Source organism: Protopterus annectens, chromosome 2.part1, assembly GCF_019279795.1.
Source record: "Protopterus annectens isolate FY-2018-M chromosome 2.part1, PAN1.0, whole genome shotgun sequence".
NCBI lineage: Eukaryota > Metazoa > Chordata > Ceratodontiformes > Protopteridae > Protopterus > Protopterus annectens.
Window position 1 is genome coordinate 1006242084 of NC_056729.1, and position 27312 is coordinate 1006269395.

A 27312-nucleotide genomic window follows, 5' to 3' on the forward strand; every position below is an offset into this window, starting at 1 on the left:
CCACTGACAGTCTTGCTCTTTTTACACTAGCCTTTAAACTTGCCAAGCATAACATCCATTTCTAATGATCTTTCTCTTTGCATGATATGTCTGAAGTATGAAAGTTGTGTTCCAGTTATATGAACTTCCAGAAAATACTAAGGTTTTATCTCCAGCAATACAGATAAATTTGCTTTTTTGGCAGTCTAAGGTATATGCAGCACTCATCATTAACATCATAATTCAAAAGTGTAAATTTTCTTATTTTTCTGTATTTTCACTGTCCAACTGTTTGAGTGATATGATGTTACTGAAATATCAAAAAGGATAGTTCAAACAAGTTAAATCTTTGTATACAAAGATACATCTTTGCAGTTGAAGATCTTTCATAAATCTTTCATAGTTCATTCTGCTATAGAAATTGGATAATGGATTTATTTTCTGCTTTTCATTTCATTATTGATTATTGATACAAGCAGGATAAAGCTGTGTAGTGAATGTTTCCTTCTTCAACAATAAATATATTGATATTACAAGTTGTCAGGATCTTTGTTTTCTTCATGTTATTATACAAACCCATTTTGCTTCAGTCTGCACAGTATATGAAGGAGGACCATCTGGAATAATGCCTCCAATAACATCCACTTATTTCTTAGTTTTGCAGTATCAAGCTATGTCTAACTATTCAGAACTGAAAGTCTACTGCTGAACCCTAGTGGCTCTGTAACTAACTTGAGATTCTTGCTGATGCTTTACCACTTGCTGAGTTATGGTAAGATTCAGCAAGTCCAAACAAGCATGCAACTCCCTTCCCATCATGAGAAAGGCAGGAAGTACTTAAGCAGCACTAGATTTTCAGTTCTGAAAAGTTAGACATAGCTTCAGCAAGTCCAAACAAGCATGCAACTCTCTTCCCATCATGAGAAAGGCAGGAAGTACTTAAGCAGCAGAATGAGGTGTGTTCCTGTAGGACAAAAATCCTGATGCTTTGAGCCTTTAGTATTATTGAAGGCTTTGTTTTCATGGATTTTGCTAGTTTTTTTACTAAGCCATGTAGCCAGGTGAAGTGAAGCTAACAAAATGCAACTTAATCTGTTCATTTTCAGATATTTCTTCAAACTCTTGAGAAACACATGGGATAGTGTAGCTTATAGACCATCTTGCAGAAGTACTTTTCATGAGTTTCCCTTGGTCTAGTACATAAGGTTACAATAGAAGCTGAATTAAGCCACATGGACCAAGCAAATGTAAAGGGGTACAGCACTCAAGTTGGTACTGGACTGCTAACTAGTTTGGCTAAGAGAGGAGGATGTTCAAGATACTAGAAGCTACAACACTCAAAACACAGAATCTACAAAGATGGCTCAGTAATAAACAGAAAATCCTTACATCCCTAGAATCATCTTACTATCATAGGATCAAAGAAGGTTACTAAGCTAATGCCCCCAGGGCCCTTACAAGCAAAGCCAAGTTCAACCCGTGTTCCCAAAGGTGTCTGGTTCAAGCAGACACTAATATCAGCACCTATTGCCCCTATCCAAGAGGGACAAAGGTGGAAACCCCAGGATGAATTTCCAGTTACCTATCCAATTGTCTAAATTACGCTTAAATAGGGCCAATGAGAGGCTTTATTTAGCATGAAGCTTGTTCCAAAGGTGGTGCAACCTGAGGAAAACCATACAGAAGAAGAAAATGAAGATGTAAGAAACATTTATCCAAACCAAAGCAATAGATGCACTGCAAGCAGAAGGTAATGGCTAAGTTAAATATGAAGGTAGATGATATGGAGAACAAGTGGAGAATGGGAAATATAAGGATAAATGGTATGGAAGGAAAAGTGGAGGACTCAGAATTAATAAACTTTTTTTTCACAATAAGCTCCTTCCTGGAATGAACATTCCCACAGACATGGACTGGAAGATTGAACTAATTCACTGCGTAAGAACGAAGGAGACTAATGCAGCTCAACTCCAGAAAGTCATCTGCAAGCTACATTCCCATGCAGCTAAAGACTAACTGCTAATTAATTCTTATCTGCTATTGTGATGGTATGGGCAAGTGCCAGCATAGCCAGCTAGGGGTTTGTAAGGAATGGTAGCTCATTTGTATATCTGACTGATTTTATACAGATGCTTGTGCTGAAAATGTATTTGTGAGTTTTGCTTGTGTTGAAATGTATCAACAGTGCACCCTGCTGAAATGAAAAGAAATGCACATGTATTACTGTAGCTGAATTAAATGTATATATTTTAGTAGAGGATACTGGCACAGCAGAGGTTACCTTTAAGAAAAATAAGGAAAATGTAAATGAGCTGTTAAATCATTAAAAGGCAAAGCACAGTGCTGAGTAGGATTGGAGACTCTGAGTCTGGGTAAGAGCATCTGTCCATTAGCTCAGTGAAAAGAGGGGAGGCCCCAGGCACTGCCATAAATATTTGGATGTGCACTGTGGCTGTCTGTAAAAATTCCTGTCTCATCTTCAAAGGGGAATACTATGAGAACCTACAGTTAGGTGACCACATGAGGTCATTCTTCCAGCCCTCTTGAAATTTATATTTTACATATTACAAAGAAAAATCTCAGAGTATTGAATATTCTGTTTGGGAAGCCTGACTAGAACAACCCTCAACCACAGCATCTTGCCTTGCTGTAGTAAGTAACTTACCTTGGGTACAGTAAAATTCTCTTAGATTCAGTCAGGAACATAATGAAGCTTAGTTTAGATATTGCTTTTCTTTATTTGTTTGAGTCTGTCCACCAATGTTCTTTTCAATATCCCCTGTGACCTGAACTCTGTGGTTTACTTTGAATATATATGCAGTGTGTTCATGTACTTTTATTATTTATTATTAAATATATTTACAAGATTTATGGTGGCTGATCCTTGTGGCAAGTACTTAACATTTGAGAGTACTTATATTTATTTGGTGACACTGTGTGGGCCACTCCAGAAGACCTAGCTGTCTTGATGAACTACCACAATTTGTATCAGTATTAATATTATAGAATTATATTCCTTTGTATAATTTGCTTTCTTTATGCTCTGCATAATTTTTATAGTCTGTGCAATTTTCTATATAATGTTTATATTTTATAAATTTTTTCTGATCTGCATCATTTTGTGCCACTATACTGAGTACTTTTTGTCTAGACCTTTTCTCCCCAGATCTTCGCTGAAAATGGGAAACTAGCCCAGTCAGACTTCCTCGGTAAACAGATGTTAAATAAAAATAAATATTCCAGTATAATTGGAAACCCTTTGTAAGAGCCATTATAGTACTGACTTGTGGCAGTGAATCTACCTTATAGTCTGAGCAAACTTGCTAGAGCGGGTAATCAGTGCCAGCCTTCCCAGGTGTGTGTGTGTGTGTGTGTGTGTGTGTGTGTGTGTGTGTGTGTGTGTGTGTGTGTGTGTGTGTGTGTGTGTGTGTGTGTGTGTGTGTGTGTGTATGTGTAAGTGTGTAAATTAAATCTCTCAGAGAGTGTGTATCAGCTACTTGGGCCAGGGGACATGAACCACTGGGTTTACAGAGAGGGTACTGGAGGACTTGGCTTGGACACGTGGCTGTGGACCTAACCCTACAGCTGTATCTGTGGGGAGTCTTATTGGGGACCTGGAGTGAGACAGATAAAGAGACATCCAGACCCCAGGCTGAGTTTGTTCCCTGTGTACTCTTAAGAGAAATCGTACTTGAGGCAGACAGGTCTGCATCTGAAAATACTGAGTGTATCCATATATCTTTGAAGAACTTTTTCTTACATAACTTTTCCCATAATTTCACTACTCTTTTACATTGCAAAATACATGTTCAGTAGTTTCCTCTTCCCTGCAATACAGAAATACTGTTTCACTTCATTTTTATATGGCATGTATCCTTTCACTGGTAATTAATGTATTACTAGACCCCACAAAAAATATTGGCATTCTACTTTTCTATTACATAGTTTCATAGTTTCATAGTATAGTACTAGGTTATCTGCCCTGGGGCATTTGTAAGCCTAGCCATAGTGATGTGGCTTTTGCCACCCCATGAAATGGTACAAAAAATGTACAGAATAAATTTAGAATACTGTGCCTCTGTCTAGTAGTGACACAATGAAGGTCCCCTTATATAATAGAATTAGTTTACTGTGCCCCTATCTAGCAGTGACACAGATGTGACCCCAGGGGTAAACTTACGATCTCCCATCCACTCATCAAGATTTCTCTTGAAGAGAGTCAGTGAGGGGCTCTGCCTAATACGAACTGGATCTTGTTCCAAAGCATGAGAAGCCTCTGGGTTATGAATCTATCCCTCCAGCATGTCCTATTCATACTTGTGCTGAGGTTTAAGTCTTTAGCTCTCGTGGTCCTGATAGATTTGGATTTTTTGAGGTGGAGCATGTCCATCAGATCCTGATTGGACATGGCCTTGTACGTCAGGCAGAGATCACCTCTGAGCAGGTGGTATGCTACTGAATAGAGCTGAAGTTTCTTTAGTCTGGCAGAATAAGACATATGTTGGAGACCCTTGATCCTCTTGGTGAGGTACTTTTGTGGTCTCTCCAGCTGTTGCAAATGCCGGGTGAGGTACATACCAAATGGGGCATTGTACTCAATCATGGGTCTGATGAGGGAGGAGTATAGGGGTACAGTGACATCCTTAGATCTGGATGTGAATCCCTTCATGATGAGGTGTGCAAGGTAGAATGTTTTTCTAACCACTTTGGCAATGTGGGTGTCAAATGAGAGGTCGCTGTCGACTTGGGTCCCTAGGTCTCTGATTACTTTTCCGTACTCAGTGGGTTGCTGTCTATGTGATAATTTGTGGGTACTTTGTTTTTCCCAAAGGGGATGACTATACAATTTTTGGCATTTAGTTTAAGGCCGTGACTCCGGCACCAGTTGCCGGTTTCTGTGAGGCCTTTTTGTAGGATGTATGTGTCTGCTGGTGTATCGACTATGGCGCCTAGTTTGCAGTCATCTGCGAACTTTGTCAGCCACAACCCTCCCATGTTTGCTTTGACATCTGAGAAATAAATGCCGAACAAGAGGGGTCCCAGGACAGATCCCTGTGGGACACCACTTGTGACTGGCTTTGAGTCTGACATTGCTCCAGCAATTTTAACTTTATGGGTTCTGTCCTTTAGCCAGTTTGCAACCCATCTAGTGACATAAGGGTTTACGTTTAAGCTGTATGGACTGCTTTGCCCTCATCAATGGCTCTAGTGACTGTTTTGAAAAAGTCAACCAGGTTCAAAAGGCAGGATCTGCCCTTTACAAAGCCGAACTGGGTGGGGTCAAGTGTCTGTAGGTCCCCTATGTCTCTGTTTATGAGTTCCATAATGATTCTTTCCATAGCTTTGCAGACCAGGCTGGTTAAGCTTATGGGGCGGTAGTTCCCAGGGTCTGTAGAGGTACCCCCTTTGTGGAGTGGGACCACTGTTGCTGTACGCCAGTGTTCAGGTACATATCCTGAAGTAAGGCTAAGGTTAAATAGCATTTTTAAGTGTGGATTTAGCTCCTTTTGGAGATCACATAACATACAACCAGGGATACCGTCAGGTCCCATTGATGCTGTGTTTTTAGCTTTGGTTAGGGCGGTTCTCACTTGGATATCTGAGATGACAGGGAGATTACATTCAGCTGGGATAAGTATTTCTTCTTTTGGGGGTGAGGGAGGGGAGAAATTTGAACTGAACCTGTCAGCCAGAATGTTGGCAATATCTGTGGGTTCAGTGTATTTTTTGTTGTTGTGAACTAAATCTGAGCATATCTGAGGGTTTCCGCCCAGGTTTCTAACATAGCTGAAGAAGGCTTTGTGGTTATCTTTAGTGTCCTTAGCGATTTTTCTCTCAAAGTTGGCCTTGGATGTTTTTATGAGAGAACATAGTTTTCTGCTAATGTTGATCAGAGATGTCTTCCCTTCATGGGATTTTGCTCTGACATGCAGTAGCTTCCTTCTTTTGTTATACAATTTGTTAATGGCTGAGGTCCACCAGACAGGATGCTTGCCTTTGGTGGAGAGGGACTTGGATTTATTTGGGATTGCATGATCCATGCATTCTTGGAGATGTCCATAGAAAGCATTTGTGAAGGATTCGGCATTGTGGGATGTGGTATCCACTGGCACAGTGGGCTTAAAGGATACCATCTCAGTCTTAAGAAGAGTGAAGTCTGCTTTTGAGATGTTTTTCACTGTGGTCTTTTGTGCAGGGAAAGGATGTGGGATATGTATAACCAGGGTGATTAGTTTATGGTCAGATCTCACTAGTGAGGGGTATACTTCCGGTGTGGAGCATTTTGTCCCCATGTTTGTGATGATTAGGTCTAGTATATTATCTCCCCTAGTGGAAGAGGAGACTAGTTGTTCCAGTGCATTTGAATTTATGAATTCCAGGAACCTTTGGGCTGGGGTATTAGGGCTAGAATAATGTACCCAATCTATGTTTGGGTAGTTGAAGTCTCCCAGTATGATGGTATTTTGTGATACATTCATATCCTCCAATGTCTTCAGGAAGGCTGAGTGGGGTTCCTGAGATTGGGAGGGTGGTCTGTAACATGCTACCAGTTGTATAGCAGTTTTGCCTATGGTTAGTTGCACCTGACTGGTCTCTGATGCTTCATGTGTTGCTACTAACCTGGATATGTGTGGGTGTCCTTGATGAATATGGACACTCCCCCTCCCTTTGTGGTTCGGCCCAGGTTTTGGGGCTGAAAAGCATGATACGAGGTATAGCCTGGTAGCACTGGGGTGCTCTCAGGAGCCTTGAACCAGGTTTCAGTTACTGCACAGACATCGATGTTCTCCATGCTGAGGAGTGCATCGAGTGCCTGCATCTTGAGATTTAGACTTCTGGCATTGAGCAGCATTACCCTTAGATTTTTCCATTTTTGTTTTCTAAGGAGGTGGGTTTGTCTTTTGAGCCTTGCCTAAAAAAGGCACTATGGGGGTGGCAAGAGCCTTAGCCAATATCCGGAAGCCCAGTGGTGACAGGTGTAAGCCATCCCTTGCAAATCAGCGTGGCTTGTCCAACATGTCATCCCAGGCAGACAGACATTGGATCCCCTTAGAATGACACCAGTACTTGAGCCAATTATTAAAGCTGATCATCTTGTCTTTGTATTGTGGTATCATTCTTGGTGAGGGCAAGATGCTGCTCAGGGTCAGGGTCATACCAGCCTGGGCTACATAATCGGAGAGCTCCTCTATGTCTCTTTTCATGTAGTCCAGGGAAGTACGTCTCAGGTCATTCACGCCAGCATGGACAATGACGGAGTCATATTTGTACTTGCTTTGGAGTGACTTGAGTGCGTGTGTTATGTGGCAGATCCTAGCTCTCGATAGACAGCTCACAGTCACCCTCTCCTTGTTCAGCCTGGTCAGCGGGACATCAGTGTGTCTGACTATAAAGTCACCTATTACTAGTGTATCAGGCATGGTGTTTGGCCTTAAGGGCTGTGATTGGTTGACACACTGATTTATTGAAGTATGTGTTGCATGTGTTTTGTTTTGAGGTGGTGGGTTTTTGGATGTCTGCTTTGGGAGCCTCTGTTGTTTTGGTAAGTTTTTTATTAGAGCCTCCTTGTATGTCTTTGTGTTTTTATGTGTTTGGTTTGCAGTTGTGGTAGGTCTATGTGGGACTGGGATTGTTGTGTGTGTGGTTACCATCTCCTCCTGTCTGGTCATGCCAGCCCTGAGTTGAGAGAGTTCAGCCTCCAGTTTGGCTATATAGTTGCATCTCTCACATGTATTTGTGTTTGTTGGGAGGAGGAGAGGGTTGTCTGTGTACATGAGACAATTGTAGCATTGTCTCAAGATACCCAGATTGACCAGCTGAACTGGAGAGGACGCCAGTAATCTACCACTCGACATACTAGAACAGTATAAGGGAGTGCTGTACCTTTAAGGGAAGTGGATATTCACAGGGGTGGTAGGTAGATGTAGTGCTTTACTTAGTATGAGAGTGCTTACTTAGTAGAGAAGTATTGAGAACAAGTGCTAGGCTTATAATATAGTGAGTAGTCTGATTATACTAAGAGTAGAGCTTCCTTAAGGGAAAATTTGAAGAGCAGACTTGGCGGAGCCAGAAGAAGTTTAACCGGTGCTGTGCTATGCACACAACTGCGCAAAGCCGTGCAAACGCGGATTTTAAACAGGGAACTACAAAAGAGCTAGAAATGGTCCAAAACAACCAATTACTACAGCTTCTTGTGCTGAGGTCACTTCCTACAGGGACAGGTAGGCTGCTCAAGGCTCCCCACTCCCAATGGTGAGCAAAGAAACTTCCTTCTATCCAAGTAAGGTAATGGACAACACAGGAACTACACCACAGCCCAGAATACAGCAATGCCTGTAAACTGGTCTAAACTAGTCGAGGAAGGCGGAAAACAAGGATTATTTTTTTGTTTTTTTGTTTTTTTGATAGAAACACACAGAAAATGCAAAAACAGTGATAAATCAGTTATAGAGGCTAGCAGACTTTAGTGGGCAGCCTCAACAGTTAAATTAAACAAACAAACAAACACACTTTCAATCAAATTCGACTAAAAAGTAACTTTAAGTGCAGATTTTAAAATAATGCAGCAAACAGTTAAAAAAACAGTTCAAGCTAGTTCAGGGTAAGCTACAGAAGCTATTCCAAGTGAAAAAAGCAAAGATACTTAAATCCAGAAAGAAATCGCTTTTCTGAGTTCTCTGTAGCTAGGACCACTCTGCAGGACAACGAGGAGCTTGTCTGAGCAGTATAGCCAGAAAAAAATGCCCAGAGGCGGATTTTAAACAGTTAACTACAAAAGAGCTAGAAATGGTCCAAAACAGCCAATTACTACAGCTTCTTGTGCTGAGGTCACTTCCTACAGGGACAGGTAGGCTGCTCAAGGCTCCCCACTCCCACTGGTGAGCAAAGAAACTTCCATCTATCCAAGTAAGGTAATGGACAACACAGGAACTACACCACAGCCCAGAATACAGCAATGCCTGTAAACTGGTCTAAACTAGTTGAGGAGAGGCGGGAAAACAAGGATTATTTTTGTTTTTTTTGATAGAAACACACAGAAAATGCAGAAACAGTGATAAATCAGTTACACAGGCTAGCACACTTTAGTGGGCAGCCTCAACAGTTAAATTAAACAAACAAACAAACAAACTTTCGATCAAATTAGACTAAAAAGTAACTTTAAGTGCAGATTTTAAAATAATGCAGCAAACAGTTAAAAAGCAGTTCAAGCTAGTTCAGGGTAAGCTACAGAAGCTATTCCAAGTGAAAAAAAGCAAAGATACTTAAATCCAGAAAGTAGTCGCTTTTCTGAGTTCTCTGTAGCTAGGATCACTCTGCAGGACCACGAGGAGCTTGTCTGAGCAGTATAGCTCATTTATTACATCATTTATTTCTTATTTTTATAGCTTTAATTTTACCATGATTTGATAAAATATTATCATATTGTTATATTCCTATATCACATTTTTCTCTCCTTTACAATTTCATCAGCTTTTATTTTCCACATTGTTTGTTTCCTGATAACATTTAATTTCATCATATATATCTTCTTTTTCTCTTTAGCTACTTTTTACCCTATCCCTAAATTTGTCATACTTGCATTTAAACATTTTTACAACTAATCTTACAACTTTTACATTTATCCACTTTAACACTTTATATAAATTTAGTGGAGTAACATATATCACTGGGTTAATTCACCTTAAACCTTTTTCTTCTTTATTTACATACTACGGTACTATTTTACTGGATTAACTCTAGAACTGCATATAAATGAAACATTTATTTGCAATAATTCCTTTTCAAATACTATTGGCAACATAAATATGCTTGCTAAATATGCTTTTTTTTCCCATTAAAACACAGTCTATTGAATGAACCTTTTTTCTAAATGATAATCTATGTTTTAAAGAAAAAAAATGTATTTTAACTCTGCTATTATTTTTTCCTTTTTAATTCTACTTACATTATTGTTCCCAAATTGTATACATAAAATATAGATTTCATTCATTCTAAAATATATTCCACTAACTTAAACACATTTCCTATCCTTTACTTTTCTCCTTGTTTAAAGTCATCCCTATTACTTAAAACCATTCATTTAAATAAAATATTATTTCTTTTATCCACATCTTGTTTTTTTGCAATATCTATAATATCATCTGCATAAGTTAACAAAACTGGAATTATTAACACAGTAGGCATCATATACTCTGCTTCTTGCATTTTATAATTTACTTCACAGATAATCACATTCATAATTAAAGCAAAGAGTATACAACTCATTGGACATCCCTGTCTTACACATCTCCTCATATATACCTCTTTTCTTAGCCAGCCATTTACTAACATTTTTACTTTGTTGTTTCTATAAGCAGACATACATAATTTCATGATTTACTCACTTATATTGACTTTTCATTATTTCCAATAAAATACAATGTTCCTGTTATATCAAATGCCTCATGCATATCCCTGTCATATGTTTAACTTCTTTTCTTTTGTTTATATCATCCATAATCTATCTTACTATCATTAATAACTCCTGACATCCCTTCCATTTTATCATGCATATACTCTCCTCCATAACACTTTACATATTCTTCTCAAGTCTTTTCTGTATTACTTTCATAAAATTCTTATAATCCTTATTGTCCCAGTCCCCTTCAATAAACACATCACACTGAATGATATTTGACAACCTTTATTAAAGTTCCATAAACATGATTGTTAACCAATATTTATTAATTCCAACCAACACATGATATAGGTGAAGATAACATCCATGTAACATTAAAATAGGACAGTGTGGCTCTGCTCATCCTGATCAGTAAGCAGCCTCCATACCTCTACTCACTTATGAACCAGCATACCACCACTCACTTCACTTGCCATTTATTGAATTACACCTCCAACCAAATAAGCAGCTTACCTCCGCTTGCCTATTTACTTATCAATCAGCATTCAACCGCTCACTTTCTTTTCAAACTTATTGAATTGAACATCCAACACCAGAGGGGGAACAGAAGAGGGCAGGCCTGCTCTTCTTCTCCACCCACCAGCCTGACCAGACTGTTCCCCCTCACTCCGGCCAAACTTCTAGCAACCTAACCACTATTAAGGCATTAGGCCAAACATCATTCAGTGTACCCCATCCTCTTTAATCAAGCTGGATCTGAGTCATGACCTCCTAAATCCCTATCACATAACTAACAAAAATAGCCAGTTGCCTAAACAGTTGAAAGCAAACCACTGATCCCTCTCCAATGCTAAAGTAACAAACGATAACCTCATAACCATGTCTAACCACTGCGCATGAACTAAATAATCCTTATTTAATGACCAATGGAAGCCTCACAATGATTCCAAGGGGATTACCAGCCAACTGGACAACCAAATAATCAGCCCCCCTGCCACTGAAAACCACACAGAGGCAATTGCATACCATTATGCCAGATTGCAGCCCCATTTTACCACCCAATGAGTATAATAATCAAATGAGATCTCTTCAAAATCAGTGTAATAACAATCCTGTCATCACACCAACTATCCATTATAAGCATAACATGTTTTAAATGGCCACCATGGCATTTCAGCAGCCCAACCACCACAAGCCATACAACTTCTATATTAAACAAATGAAAATAAACACTAAACTCCAACAAATCCAACTGAACCTCCTATACCAGTTTTACATGAAAATTCCAAATATTCAATATCCCCTTCATCATCCTTCCTTTCCTCAGACAAGCCAAAGTAGCCAATAGGCCAAATGACTGAAAGTAAATCCTTGATCCCTCTCCAATTTTAAAATAATGAAGCATGACCCCATTGTGATGCCCATGCACTGGCCCAGTAATCAAGGAGCCTCAATCCTCACCACTAGCACCAGTGAGGGGCATCCACATTGGAAGGATAAAAAGTACACACACAGTAAAGTACAATTTCCCTTAAAAGAACACAGAGATCACAGTCAGTCTGGGGCTGGTTTCTCCCTTTCTCTCCAGATCCCCAATAAGACTCCCCACTGACACAGCTATAGGGTACAGATCTCAGCCAAGTGGTCAATCCAAAACCTCCAGCACCCTCTCTGTCCAACCAGTGCTTTGTGTCCATGCCCAAGTAGCTGACACACACACACACATTTAGAGATATGAATTATATACAAACACACAGACACTCCGGGGGAAGGCTGGAACAGGTTCTCCAGCTATGCCCCCTTCTGCTCAGAGTATAAGATAGTGCTGCCTGCCACCAAACACCCTTATCAGCTACTATAAAGGCCCTTACCAATGGGTGTCCAATTCTACTAAGACTTGAAGGCTATTTAGGAGTGGCCTATACAGTGTCATCAAATACATGCAAGTACTCTTAAGAACTTAAATATTTCTATACACAAAACAGCCACAGTTGAAAGGTTTAAACATATTTAATAATAAATAATAAAAACACAAGACAATACTCATCAATTCAACCCAGTGATACTAGAGAGTTCAGAAATCACAGGAAATACTTTAAAACAATATTGTAGGATAGTCTGACATAAATATAGAAAAGAGCTAGACTAACCTGGTTATATTCCTATCTGTCTCTAACAGAAACTATGTTCTGAATTCTTCTTACAAGGCAAAGTGCTGGTGAGTTGTTGTCAGCTTCAGAACAAAATACAAAATGCTGAATATTTCTCTCTGAGAAAGTCTTAAATCAATAATACACATTACTGCTGAGTCATTTCAGATTACATAATTCTTGACACTTCTACTTAAGTTTTCCAGGCTCACAAAACTTAAAATTTTAACATTTCTTTTTGTAATCTGCACCTGTCAGGAAGCCACACAATAAAAGACAATTTACATGTAAAACCTAGTAATTATCTCTGTCTTAGAACAATAGAAGAATTTACTAGCCCAGACATCCTGTCTCCTAGCTTGAGATCAAACACAGTCATAAAATCCTTTGCTTATCAGCTTTCTTCCAGCAGGGTGCACTGTGGTTACATTTTTGAAGCTCAGTACATAACAGTTTTCTTACATTTGTAAAACAAGCCTGTGGATCATTTTAATATTTAGAATGACATAGAATTATTTACAAATTTCTATCTAGCTAGGCTGGTAGCCTTCACACCCATCATCTAGCATAACCTCTGTATATGAGTAAACTCTCACTTAACAGGTACCCATCTTGTCTAAACCCAACTGGATCCCTATCACCAACCCCAAAGCACCCTGTCATATCAGCACCAAAAGCCATCACTTGACTAACCCTGTTGGATCCCTATCATCAACTACAAACACCCTGTCAAATAAGCACCGAAAGCTGACACTTGACTAACAGTTAACTAAACCAATGATCCCTTACAATAGTAAAATAATAACCATAACTTTGCACAACTTCTCTATATTAACTAACATCTCGCTCATTCCAACTACCAGTGCTAACATCGTAATGAGGCTTGGGACATTACCTGCCCTAGGCAAAACCAAAACCTTAAACCTAATGTCACATGACACAATGCAAAGGCAAGTGCCTACCATCATCCTAGCAGCAGCCCTATATAATAAAGTCCAAAAGCAATCCTGCCATCACTCCAACTATCTAATATAAGAATAGAATGTAATGACCATCCTATCCTTTGCAGACTCTCAAAACATTTGGAATGACTAAATGCAGCTGTAACATAAATCCCACAGAAACTGTAATGCCCCTGAACTCCATACCCCATACACCCAACCCCACAACAAAACCTCATCTTGACAATAGTCTAAGGCTGTCAATCCTTCCTGAAAACCCCTTGCCCCACACTACCCCAAACTGTACCAATACCGATGTGCCTTAATGAGGTTTCAATGAAATCAAATTACCTGTACCCTTCTTATGCAGCACTCCAGCACCCAGAACTTCCTCCCCTGCAGAATCCATTACCTTTGAAGTCCACTTCTGTTGCTCCCTTTGCACTCCTGTGTAACATCATTGCATACCACTCTGACAACTGGGACATCCACTGCAACAACCTGTCTCCACCGACTGCAACCTCACTGCATAGTACTGCAGCAGCTAAAACCCCCATCACAGCACCATTATCTGCAAAGAGACAGACAACTGTAGATCCTCTGAAATGCATTAGTAAAGGTTCCCTCTTACCCATTTCTTCCATAATATAGAGGCAAAATTTCATATCTTGGCAATGGAAGGAGAGACAGTCAAGGCAACGAAAACTAAAACCATTCCCTACCTCTGCCAATACACCATATCACTGAGCCTGTGATGGCAACCATATTAAAGGAGAAGTACCTAATCTAACCTAACACCCATAATATTACCAGACCTCCAACACCCATAAAGATGCAACCCCACCACCACCCAGAAACTGCCTATCCCTCCTACTTCTCACGCAAGCAATCCTCAACTTTAAGAGCAGTGATAGACAGAGAACCTACTGTGATCTCCTGCTAAGCTTGCCTTCCTGTCAACCTCTAAGAGAAATGATGGGAGAGAAGCCACGAAGTCCTCCACCAAAATTACAAAATAAATACATCCATTCTGCCCCTTCTGGACAGCAGCCAAGTCCAATAACTGTAACCAGCACATATCTTATATCTTGAATCCTTAAGTGACATGCATGTTACAACAAACTCGAGCATAGTAATTCATTAAGAGTTTTTTAATATATATATATATATATATATATATATATATATAGAGAGAGAGAGAGAGAGAGATACATACATACACAGAGTACAAGCAAACAGCACACTTTAGCCCCAACTGTGACCCCCCTTAGCTAAAGTTGGTAATACACCATTGTTATTCTATGTTCCACCTCATGCCCCATTCTTCTCTGTTATTATGCTTGATGTTTTCTGTTTTGGAGATGAAAGGTTAAGAGTTAACTGAGCCCTTCAGAAGAATAGCCCATCAAGGCTCTTCCCCCTCACCCACAATTATTAACATACCTCTCAACCTCTTAGTGCCATACCACAAACTCTTACCACAAAATCTGAACAAAACCATAAATAAGAGTGGGACAAAGGCCCCAAATAAGGACAACTCCCAGCATAGCTCTAAACGTATAAGACAGGGTTTGCCTCAACATGAATTCTCTGACCGGAATGAAGTGTGAATCTCCAATGTTTGTCAATATTCTGCCAAATTTGTACAGCTGAGAGATATGCCTAGTGCAAAAGTGGATAAAGCCTCATAGAATGGGAAAAAAACATTGGAAGGAACTGTATATCCTTATTTAAAGGCTGCATGAAGAAACTCAAACACTGAGGAAAGCCAAAAATGTGAGGCAGAATGCTGGGAAGTTGAAAGGTATTGTGGTTATTACCTCACAGCCCATGTGCGGAGAGTAACTGCTACTCACAGGGACCTCCAACCCATGAAAACTCGCTGTCAAACATCACAATACCCAGGGGATGTGATTGGTTGCAACCCACCCCTAACAGTTCCCTCTGTAAATACCACTTCTGCAAACTTGGAAAGCTGCTAAAATGTCATGTACAGTTATGTCTGAAACTATACTGTCTGACATGGACCACAAATATGCTGCAAAATCTAGACAACCTTTGAAATGTTTTTAGACCACGAAGCAATGCCCTGCCACCCACAAGAATACCCTGGACACACACTGCCTTGAATCAACACAGTCAAGCCAATGACATGCACAGCAGTAAAACCGTTGCTGTTTCAACCCTAGCAGCTGGACCCCAGCAAAATGTAAAATAAGCAATAACACCACAACCAACTCCTCCCAGCCAGCAAACAGCACATTACCAGGATGACAATCTGTCAATTAACCGTATTACTTGCAACGCTTCCCAGTCTAAACAGCGAAAGACCAGCTTTTACTCAAACTGCCCTACTAACGAAAGCAATGGAGGGACAAACCGCACCTCTCTTCAACTCAGAGCAACGCCAAACATTTTTTTTCATTCTCCATTTTTATGTAATATCAACTCTCTGAATCATACACCAAATGCAAGTTATACTAGCAAGTTTTGGATATCTGTTATTAAATCTGATATTAGAAGCACTGAGGGGTATTTTGTTGGGATCCACTGGACATGGGTTAAGTTGGATATCCCAAGACAGTAAAGGTTTTTGAGAGTAGTAATGAACATTGAAGAAACGTTAACACAAACAGCAAAGTAAAAAATCAAGAAGTCCACATTGATGGCTACTTCCTGCAGATTCAAGCACTAAACAAAGGTACTTCCTGTATGATGATTATTACTATAGGAATGTCATGAATAGTAACCATATGTAATATGATGCAAACCAGACTTGGTTTAACAGTACGCACAAGAGAACAATAAGCCATTTTCATAACCATTACCCAGTGCCTTCCACTGATTTGCCAGAACCAAAGACCCACGAAAGACGGACCCAAAAAATATGAGGCCAAAATCCCAAAACTCTGCAAAATTTGTACAGCTGAGAGGCATGCACTCTGACAGAACCTGTACCCCTTTCCTGTTACATTACTTCCATCCCTGTGAACTCACATGGACCATAACTCTCAACCTCTTAGTGCAAGAAATCCAGACAAAGTCTGACAAAATGGGGGGACAAGGCCCAACATAGGGACACTTTAAATATTGCTCTTTTAAACTTAGAACATTGCTAGCGTAACAGGGTTTGTTTTAACATACATTTTCTGAAGAATTGGAAGTCTAAAATGCAAATGTACGTCATTATTCAGTGATGTTGATCTTCAGATTTCACAATGATCTGCCAGAACACCACTGACTCCATGAGGAACAGACCAAAAATATGAACCAGAAATATGGGCATTCTGCAAAAATCTGGACAGTTGAGAGGTATGAATCATGGACCCCACTCAACATTTCCTTTTTTTTTTTTAACTCCACCTTCTACCAGCTTCCACGTGTGGGTTTGTCACCCAGGCAACTGGATGATACCAAACATCCGAAACCTCCAAACTCCCCCCCCCAACCAGAAAACCACCGGCCGCACCACCTGGATTCTCCAGCAGGCATGACTGAAAGTTAAAATGCTTGTCACCATCGTCTCCCCGATCCTGGACAACCTGAAACAACTGCCAGAACACCTGCATGGCCCACCGCAGACCAAGCATGAAGCTCTCCCAACCCCCAATAAAACTTTACAATACCACTATGGCAACGGTAAAGAAAAAAAAAAAAACAACACTCTGAGGTGCAATCTGAACACACTCCAAGAAAACCTAGACAGTTAAGAGGCATGCACATCCATATGTGAAAGAGGGAAGGCAATCGTTTTAGTCACTTGCAAAGTGTGCCAACCCCTCCATGACTGTTACAGCTTCACTGCTCATGTGAGAGCAATTATTCCTGGACAGCAGGAATCATCCCAGCGATTGGCCAGAAACTATGAGGAGCCAACTAAAAACCATGCGACACAATCTGGACACTTCAAAAATGCAAGCAATTTAGAGAAGCTGGAAAATTAGTGGACACCATGGGACAATGACCCACATTGTTTTTATTGTATATTAGCTCACTCCCAGCAAACATCAAGATGTATGAAGTGAGCAGCCAAATTAAGCCTCAAATATGCTCTGTGACTTTAAAATTAACAATGCACAGCACGTTTCTATTGTTCATAGTACTCCCCCCTCCCCCTAACAGTCAAGGCCATACTGCACCTGCGTGGAGAGCCTCCTGGCCCATGAAACTCCTTAAACAATGATGTACCACTCGGCTGAACAAACAAAACCACAGAGACCACCAGGACTAACTAAAATACCCCCAGCAAAGAGGAACTGCCACCAATGCCCTTTATTATAACATGAATGGAGCCTCCTCAAAAGCTTCCCAAGAGGAAATCAGTAAGAGTATGCCAGGGCTATCTAAACCTTGTGTCCTTGAAACTACCGCTCACAGCCGTAACCTCATTACCAACTGCAAAACCTGCTTCACCACTGCCATTAATTCCTATTCACCAATAATAACCACATTACTGGAAATACTGAAAAAAAAAACACGCTATCTTAAATGCTAAGAACTCAACTCATTTACAATGCACTGGACCCCTCCCCAAATGGTTTAATCTGCCAAAAACAACTTAGTAACTTGCAATTAAATGTAGTCCCCAATTTATGTAGTATATACCCTTCCTCCCTACCTCCTGGCCAATCACTGTAGTAACTAAGAACCTCACCACCCTAAGATCCTTTAGGATAATTATTGTTAAAAAGTACTCATCCCTTCAGTTATACCAACTTTATACCAAGGCCTACATGACCACCACCGTTCTTACCCATCATCTTTGACGTAATCCTGCTCTAGAGCAAGCTCACGCCAAAATATGATTCCTACACCAGTTCTTCTTGCCTAAGACCCTTTTACTCCCTCCCTACCCTTACCTACCCTAACCTCATTTCCTTCCAATCATCCCTCATTCCCATTTAACCCTATCCACCCCCATCCACTTAATTCCTGCTACTCTATTTATCTAGCCCCACTTGAAGATGTCCCTGGACAAATTGGTTTGTTACCAAACCTCATTTGTTCAGTGCTATCGGTCTCCAATATTTCATTATATTTTTCCCCTTTCTTCAAAATAAATGAAAGTTTTCCATTACATAATTATTTTAAATGAAACCTTAATTTAACCATTAATTCAAACTGTTTAAGAAATATTCTTTTTGCTCTTCCATTAAATATTTGTAAATTTGATATCCTATTCCATCTGATCCTGCAGCTGATTCTGTATTTACTTGCTCTAATAATTTATCCAGCTCATTTGGAGAAATCTCTTTTTCAAATTCTTTATTTTCGTGTTCTAAAAACATTTTTATTTCATGTTGTCTTTAACACTTTCTTCTTTTTTCTTTAAGCATGTCTTATACATATTCTACTACTATATTTGTAATTTGTTCCTGTGCTCTTTCTATTTTTCTTTTTTACCTTTTCATTTATCTACTTATACTACTATCTTCTTGTACTATCCTACTCAAATGTGCAGATAATTCTTTTATTCTTGTATCAAATTTTCTCTTGATTTTTTCTATATAGTTCTTTTTCCTTATCAAAATACTCTCTATCATTATTTTCTAAGTATTCCAATGCATCTTTATGTGCTCGTTTATACTTTTCTTTATCCACTTTTTTACATCATACTGCGATTGTAATTAACATTTTTATGTTTAATCTTAAAAAACATCCACCATTCTGAACAATTTTATAGAATGTTCTCATTGTATTATTATCCCCCCATCACTGTATTATTAATCTCTTTCCTTCTTCATCCTGTATTTTCTCTTTGATCATTTTTATTCCTTTGCTTATTTTATATAGTCTTTATTTTCGTTTATCTCTATTCGTATTGCTAGACAATATGAAAAACATGTTTCAATTGTTTCTCCTTCTCTATATTTAATCATTCTGATATTATGAAATAATCTATTTTGGTTCTGTAAATACCACTTCTGTAAGTTCATGAATTTTTATTCTAGAGTATTAATTTACCTCATCTTATAACTTCTTTTCTTCCATTATTTCCTTTATTTTACATTTTACTCTTAAATCACAACTAAAATATTATGTCACTATAATATTCGTATTTATCACTACATACTGGTGAAATAAACATTCTGTTGCTTTACAAGTAACATAAGCATATAATCCTATAATTCTATATATTTGTTATTTCCATTTTAAATCCACATTAGTTAATCTTCCAATTTTTATTAGAGTTATATGTAATATTTTTTACTTTATTTTTTACAAAAAATTCTTATTCCAGAACACTGGTTATTTCCTAAATAAATTATCTTACCTCCCTATAAATTTTCTATTTGTAATCTTTCTTCACTTGTTAAGAATTTTTGTATCTTCTAAACTGCATCACATTTATTACACCATTTGAAAACTCCTGTCTTACTTATTATATTCTAAATACTATTCACATTCACAGAAAGTACTCTAAAATTATTACTTTCCATTTATCTTAAATTTCTAGAAATTATAATCCTATTTTTTGATCCATTTCCTTTCTTTTTCCTTTTATACTTATCCATTTAAATTTTCTTTTCCTGTATTTATCTGCTACCAGTAGATTTTTTTCCCTTTTACTACTACCCAATTAATATCTTCCTCATCACTTATTTCAAAAACGTCCTCCTTTACTTCTTTTTCCTTTTTCTTTGTCTTCTTTAACTAATCTATCATCTATTTCCCCACTTTTCTTCTATTTGTTCTTTTTTTCCTTCACTCTCATTATTATTATTATTATTTTCAGTCTTACAATCCATCCATAAATGCCCAATTTTGCTGCATTTATACTATTTCATTTCACATTTTCTTTAGAAAATGCAGTATTCAGGTTAAACAGGATTATAGTAATGCTGTTCCTGTCATAATGGGTAGCCACTTAACGTTAGTTAGTGTTTGACAGTGGTGGTCTTATTATTGGAATGAATGATGACTTAGCAAATCTTATTTATTATGGTTCGCAGAATGTTTGTGCTGCATGTTGAATGTGACCATCAACTTCTTATTGCAAAGCTTAGAATTAATTTAAAGGAAACAAAAAGCACATATAGGCCAGTGACATATGAGTTTAGCAATATTTAAAGTGAATATGTGGCAGAGGTGAAAAATAGATTTAGGGGATTAGATCTGTTGGACAAAATGCCCAAAAAGTTATGGACCAAAGTATGTGATATTGTGCAGGAAGTAGCCTCAAAACTATTTTCTGTCACTGGATGGTTCAGAATAAGCCAAGGAAAGAAAGAGAGCAAAAAGTAATGCAGATAGGAAGAAATATGTCAAATTGAGTGCAGAGTTTTGGAGAATAGCAAGGAGATATAAGAAGGCATATTACTTCAGCAGTGCAAACAATGCGAAAAAGATATTAGAAAGGGAAGGACAGGGGGACTGTTCAGGAAGACTGATGATATTAAGTAAAACTTCCAGTTACAAAATGGACATGATAAAAGTCAAAGATGAAAGGGACCTAACAGAAGCGGGGCATATTAAGAAGAGGTGGCAGGAGTATATAAGAAGGGCCCTAATGTCACTTATGCATATGATAGTATGTTCTCTCATCTAGTAGTAGACATTATGGACAGTGGAGTTAAATGGGTTCCAGAATCCCTTGTTAAGAACATGATTAGAAGAACTGATGGAATTCCAGCCAAATAGTTAAAAATCCTTCCAAATGATGTAGTTGCAGTGCTGCCTGAAATTTGCCAGCAAATTTGGAAAACATGACAATGGCCAATAGATTGGACAATTTTGTATATATTCCACTCCCAAAAAGGGCAATGCTAAAGTGATGAATTTGTCAAACAACCTCACTTGCTTCTCATGCAAGCAAGATAATGCTCAAGATGCTTCAAGCTAGACTCCAGTAGTATATGGACTGAAAACTGACACATGGATGAGGGACAGAAACAGCAGGACTCAAATTGCCAACTTTGGTTGGAAAATAAGAAAAGCAAGGAAGTTACAGAAGAATATTCACTGCTGATCTATTGACTAGTCTAAAGCCTTTGGATGTGTGAACCATAACAAATGTTAGCAAGTGCTTGTACAAATGGGGGTTCCAAGTCACTTTATTTTCTTTCTGATGAACATGCATACAGAAGAAAAAGAAACAGTTCGAACTGAATATTGAATACTTACCTGGTGTATAACTGGGAAAGGAGTAAGACATGATGTGTTCTGTCATCCTAGTTATTAAACTTATGTGTAAGATATGACATGGGAAATGCTGAGTTAGATTAATCAGATGCCAGAATTAAAACAGTAAGAAATATTAACATCCTCAGATATGCAGATGATGCCACTGTAATAGCTGAAAATGAGGAGTTGAAGAGTCTGTCAATAAAGGCAAAAGTGAAAATGAAAAAGATGGCTTGTTACTTAACATGAAAAATAAATAAATAATAAATAAATAAATGTCATCTGACTATAACAATCCTTTGCAAACAGAGAAGAGGTGGAGGCAGTGGCAGATTTTATTTTCCTGGGTCAAAGATCTCTGCAGATAGTGACTGCAGCCACAAAGTTAAAATAGGCTTTCGTTATTCAAAGGAAAGCTATGGTAAAGCTGGATAAGATTTTAAGGAGCACAAACATCACATTGTCAACAAAGCAACATATAGTATAAATTCTGCTTTTTCCAGTAATAATATGCATCTGTTAGAGCTGGAGTACAAAGTAAGAATATATGTGCTAGAAAATTGCTGTTTTCAAACCCTGATGCTGAAGAAGACTTTTAAAAATTCTGTGGACTGCAAGAAAAATCGAACCAATCCATAGTTAAGAAAATAAATAAAGGCTGTTCCCTTGAAGGCTTGACACTAAAATTAAAAAAACAAATACACTGGCCACATAATGTGAAGACATGATTCACTTGAGAGGGATAATTGTGTGGGGGCTTAAAATGGCAAGGCAGCTAGCAGCTAGCCTAACCTATGAACCTATAAAACAAGAAGGGGCAGCAGAAGCTAAGGTAGCTAGATGTTATTACTAAAGTAATGAATATGAATCTATAAGAACATAAAGAAGCAGTTTATGACTGATAGGTCTAGTGTTCTTAAGTCCTCAAAGCTGCAGAGTCAGAGTCAACTACATAATTAACAACAATAATGCCACAATATTTAAATACTTTTTTTTACAGTTTGACATACACAGCTTTATCAATTGTACATAATTTTATTACTGCATTGTCATGTGGCTTCCACTATCTCTTTTGTCACTATGCATATTTGCCACTAGATTGCTTTTTTTTATTTGACTATATAAAAAAAAAAATGGTCCAAAAGATTAGCTAAACATTAATAAATAAATAAAACTGGATACCAGATAGTCCAGAATTCAGGACTCAGGAATGGCCGTCAGCATCATAGCACCATATCCTCACTGAATTTGCTTAATCACTCATGAACTCTTCTCCTCATCATATATTAATATGGAGTCAATAACCTCATGAACTATATTTCAGTGTCGAGGGCAATGCTCATAAGAACCTGAACAGATATACAGTGACAATGACTGAATCTGAAATTATCAAAAAACATCTAAACTGAATGTACCTGAGATTTAAAGAAAGTGATTCAAAGTCAAATGCAAAGTAGGAGTGCCTTCTCATGGAAGCAAAACGCCCAGTCCATTCCATAAACAGGAGTCACTGCCTTTGCAACTAATACAAGTAACTCTGTGTGGTTGCATTTTGAGACAAACGAGAGATCGCATTTATAGATTTGCATTTTTTCTCCCAAAAAGTACATGTTAGCCATTTGGTACCTAATTCTAATAATAAAAGAGTACAGTTCTGCTTGAAAGAGCTCATTACTTTGGCAAACAAAATGGCATCAAACAGCTGACACCTGGTTCATATCTTCAAATTTAAATGGATTAGTCACAATAATAAACTACTTAAGTACAAGAGAGAAAGAGGTCCCTTTTGTAAATCAAATGCAATTCAAGGCATCAATAATACAGTGCCATAAATATAATTCCTAAATTGAACTTGGGATCATGCCTGGACCTCTTGAAATCTGTTATCCAGATAAAAGCACAAAATAAGCAACGCAGTAACCCATGTGTTAATAATACAATACCACACTGCAATTCCTAAACTAAAATTTAAGATCTTACCTGGAACTGTTCAAGTCTGCTGTGCAGACAGAAGTACAAAATTTGCATCTTCGGCACCTATGTAAGAAGCCAGCCAGAAACATTACTATTCAGCAATATGTTCTGACAAATGACCATAGAACTGAATAGCACCAGTTCAAGTGGCAATAGCACATGGAGACAGAATGCAGTACATATTTAAAATGCCTGATTAGCAGAGAGACTAAAGCTAAATGAATGACAGATTTTGAAATTGTGATGAATGAGCAGTGCCATACCCAAAGAATAATGAATGAACAATTCCATATTATAAGGACAGGTGACCAACACATACCCTAAGAACAATGAATGACCAATAAAGTACCATAAAAATTATATCTGGCCAATACCACACTCAAGAGAAATCAATGACTAATGTCATAACATAAAGACAGGTGAACAATAAATGACTCATACTGTATCGTAAAATGATAGCAGACCAATACCATACCCAAGAACAATAAATGACCAATACCAAACTATAAGGACGGGTCACCAATGCAATCCTTAAGAACAATGAATGACCAATACAGTGCCATACAAAATTATACCTGGCCAATACCACACTCAAGAACAATGAATGACTAATATCATAACATAAGGACAGGTGAACGATGAATGATTCATACTATATCGTAAAATGATAGCAGACCAATACCATATCCAAGAACAATGAATGACCAGTACCATATCATAAGGATAGATGGCCTGTGCCATGCCAGTAGAAGGATGGATGATAACTATTCAAGCCCAAGATAGCTGACACCATATCCCAAGAGCAAAATGATTAATCGCATGAGCCACACAACCTTAGATAGCAGATTCAGTTATGGAAATGAAGTCACATAAATAACATACTGAAACTATAGCCCCAAGGTCAATTGAGCTTCAGAAACCCTATTCTGAATGCAAGAGAAAATGGCCTCCTACACTGAATCTATGACAGAGAAAAATATGGAAGTATAGAAGAAATTGAAATGAAAGCAGGCATTTATTAGGGTAACTTCAACTGGCCACATTGGTGCATGTAATGCTTCTACAAGAATGTGAAGAAATACATGGCGTATAAGGACAGGCTATACCATCATCCAAGAAAGCTTTCCCAGCTGGTTCCTATGATTTTAAAATTCCTTATTTTATAAAAGCCTTCTATGCCAATGGTTGATTTAAAAAGAACACTTCTATAGGATGTGATGTAACAGCAGTATATCTTGAAGATCTCAAACATGCATTGGAAGATTGAAAAGAAACAAGAAAAACTGAATAGAATCTATAGACTGGCTTAAACATTGGCGTCCTACTGCATTTACTCATGTTTATATATGTGCTACTGAAAAGTTACCACACACATTGAAGTACTATTGTGTTTATGAATATTTCTAAAAGTATTTTTGAATGTAACAAAATATGACATCCTTATACTTCTACCTAATTTGTCTTTACACTATACATCAGAAGTGTGGAATTTTGGCACTACTGCCTATGTGTATCTATGTGCGAACATTCCTTTTTGCCTGCAAGCATGACGTCCGCAAATCTTCATCGATGCATTAGCTACAGCTTTGTATAGTTATTTAGTAAACATAATGGGCCAGATTCAAAAAGAGTTGTTCTCTTTGTAAGTCTCCCCTGATTCCAAAAGACTTGCTCTCAGAACAAGTTACTTTGCTGTAAGGCCTACCTATAAACAAGCTTATACTAGGTGTCAGATTCCAAAAGAGCTACTCTCAGAGTAAGTGGTCATTTAGCCTGAGAGCAAGTCTTTTGAAATCAGGCCCATATTTAATATTAAATTGGCATAAACTCAGTATAGGAAGATGAGTATGATCCTGCCACCATCAAATTAGGAATAAAATTGCAAGAAGAGATCTCTAGATTTACAAAAACATGAAACACTTAGATTTCCTTTTAACTAAGAGTTACTATAAAGTTACCATTATATTTTCAGTTATCTATTAACATTTTTGGCAGATATATTTTATAAAGCCATACAGAAAAAATGTGAAATGCCTGCAGATTTATAGTACTAGAAGAAATAGTACTGAATGTTAGACTTTACATTTAATCTTTAAAATGTTGTACAAATTTTTCATGAAAGCAACAATGCATTTAAAAAGGCATGCTAACAGTGATAGTTAATTTTGTGGTTTGCAGTAATCTATACTGGATTGTAAACTCAGCTTTGCGCAGGGCTGATTTATGGATGTTCTCATTTCACAGGAATGTGTTCTTTTCCATTTGTTACCATAGCAACTTCTTCTTTTAGGGAAGTCTGTGCTTGGTGATGTGGCGAGAGACAGAGAGAGAGAGAGAGAGCATAGGAAGGGATAAAGGATCATGCACACATTACCATTTAATTTTACAGTGTGTGTGTGTGTGTGTGTGTGTGTGTGTGTGTGTGTGTGTGTGTGTGTGTGTGTGTGTGTGTGTACGCGCATGTGTGTGCGCTTTAAATAAAACATTTTTTTTGGTTTACTTCCAGACATTCTCAAGGATATACAGAACAAAAGAATATGCTATTCCTGGCATTAGGGAGAGTTAATATATTGTATTGCCTTGTTACAGGGCTTTGAACCACATAGTCTGGTCCACTACATTTAAAAAAAGTGTTTGCTTCTCAAACAAAGTTCCCTTCCCCTTAGTGGATATTAAAAAACTGCTGACGTTTTGTAATAGCCTTGCCAGAAGGATTGCTGGACTGCAGAACTGAAGAACCAGGTTGTAAACACACTGCTGCCATCTTCTGGAAAGCATAAAGAAATTACTCATTATTTGAAAAATTTCCAATAAGCAGACATTTTTTGTTGTTTATCATTTGGTAAAATGTGTTTGCCCAAAAACTATTACATTTCATGAAATAGGCTTGTTCCTGATCTTTCAGTTTCATCTATGCCTGGTCACATCTACATGGTATAATAATAAAATATGTTTATATTGCAGAACATTCATTTATCCTCATAGCTCTAATGAAATATTAATATCTTTCTAAAAGGCATGAATTACTCAATAGAGCATAGGTTCTTTTTGGGAGGGAAATCACAATGTTTTACTGTTTGAAATAATCAATACTGTTATTACTAAAAATACTGCAAAGGTCTGTACTGCAAAGCACCATATTTGAATGAAGTACTTAAGTATGACTGTTAATTATTTATATTTTCATATTCGTTTTCACTTGACTATCACCACCTTTTCGTCTAGATTAAAAAACAAATACAGCAATAAAACTGCCATTATTTCTTCCTTATGTAGCATTTTTCATTACTGATGTCCAAGATAAGATACAAATCTTTCCATGTGTTTTCTCATCCTGGTCATCAGAAAATTGACTCAAAATAGGCGTGGATCTCAAAATGCTGATGACTTACCTTTTATCTACTAAATGTCAGAAAAAGAACCATTACTCAGATCTTCATCTGCTTTTCTCCAAAGGCATAAACTTTTGCTGCATTTCCAGCTGAATATGAATTACCTTGGATCGAGATGAAAGTTGCTTCTACTACATGAATGTATGTGTGTACTAAACTATGTTTCCTAACATGCACTTTATCTCAAATGTTTCTTTGAGCTTTTTGAATGTCTTACTGTACTCCTGTTTAAAACTGGTTAGTACCCAATAACACTAAACCATCACACAGAAAGTTAAGAAAATCATGCAGCCTTGTTGGAGATATGGCAGTACCTGAACACCAAGTACCAAGTTCATACTTTAGATTTTTGT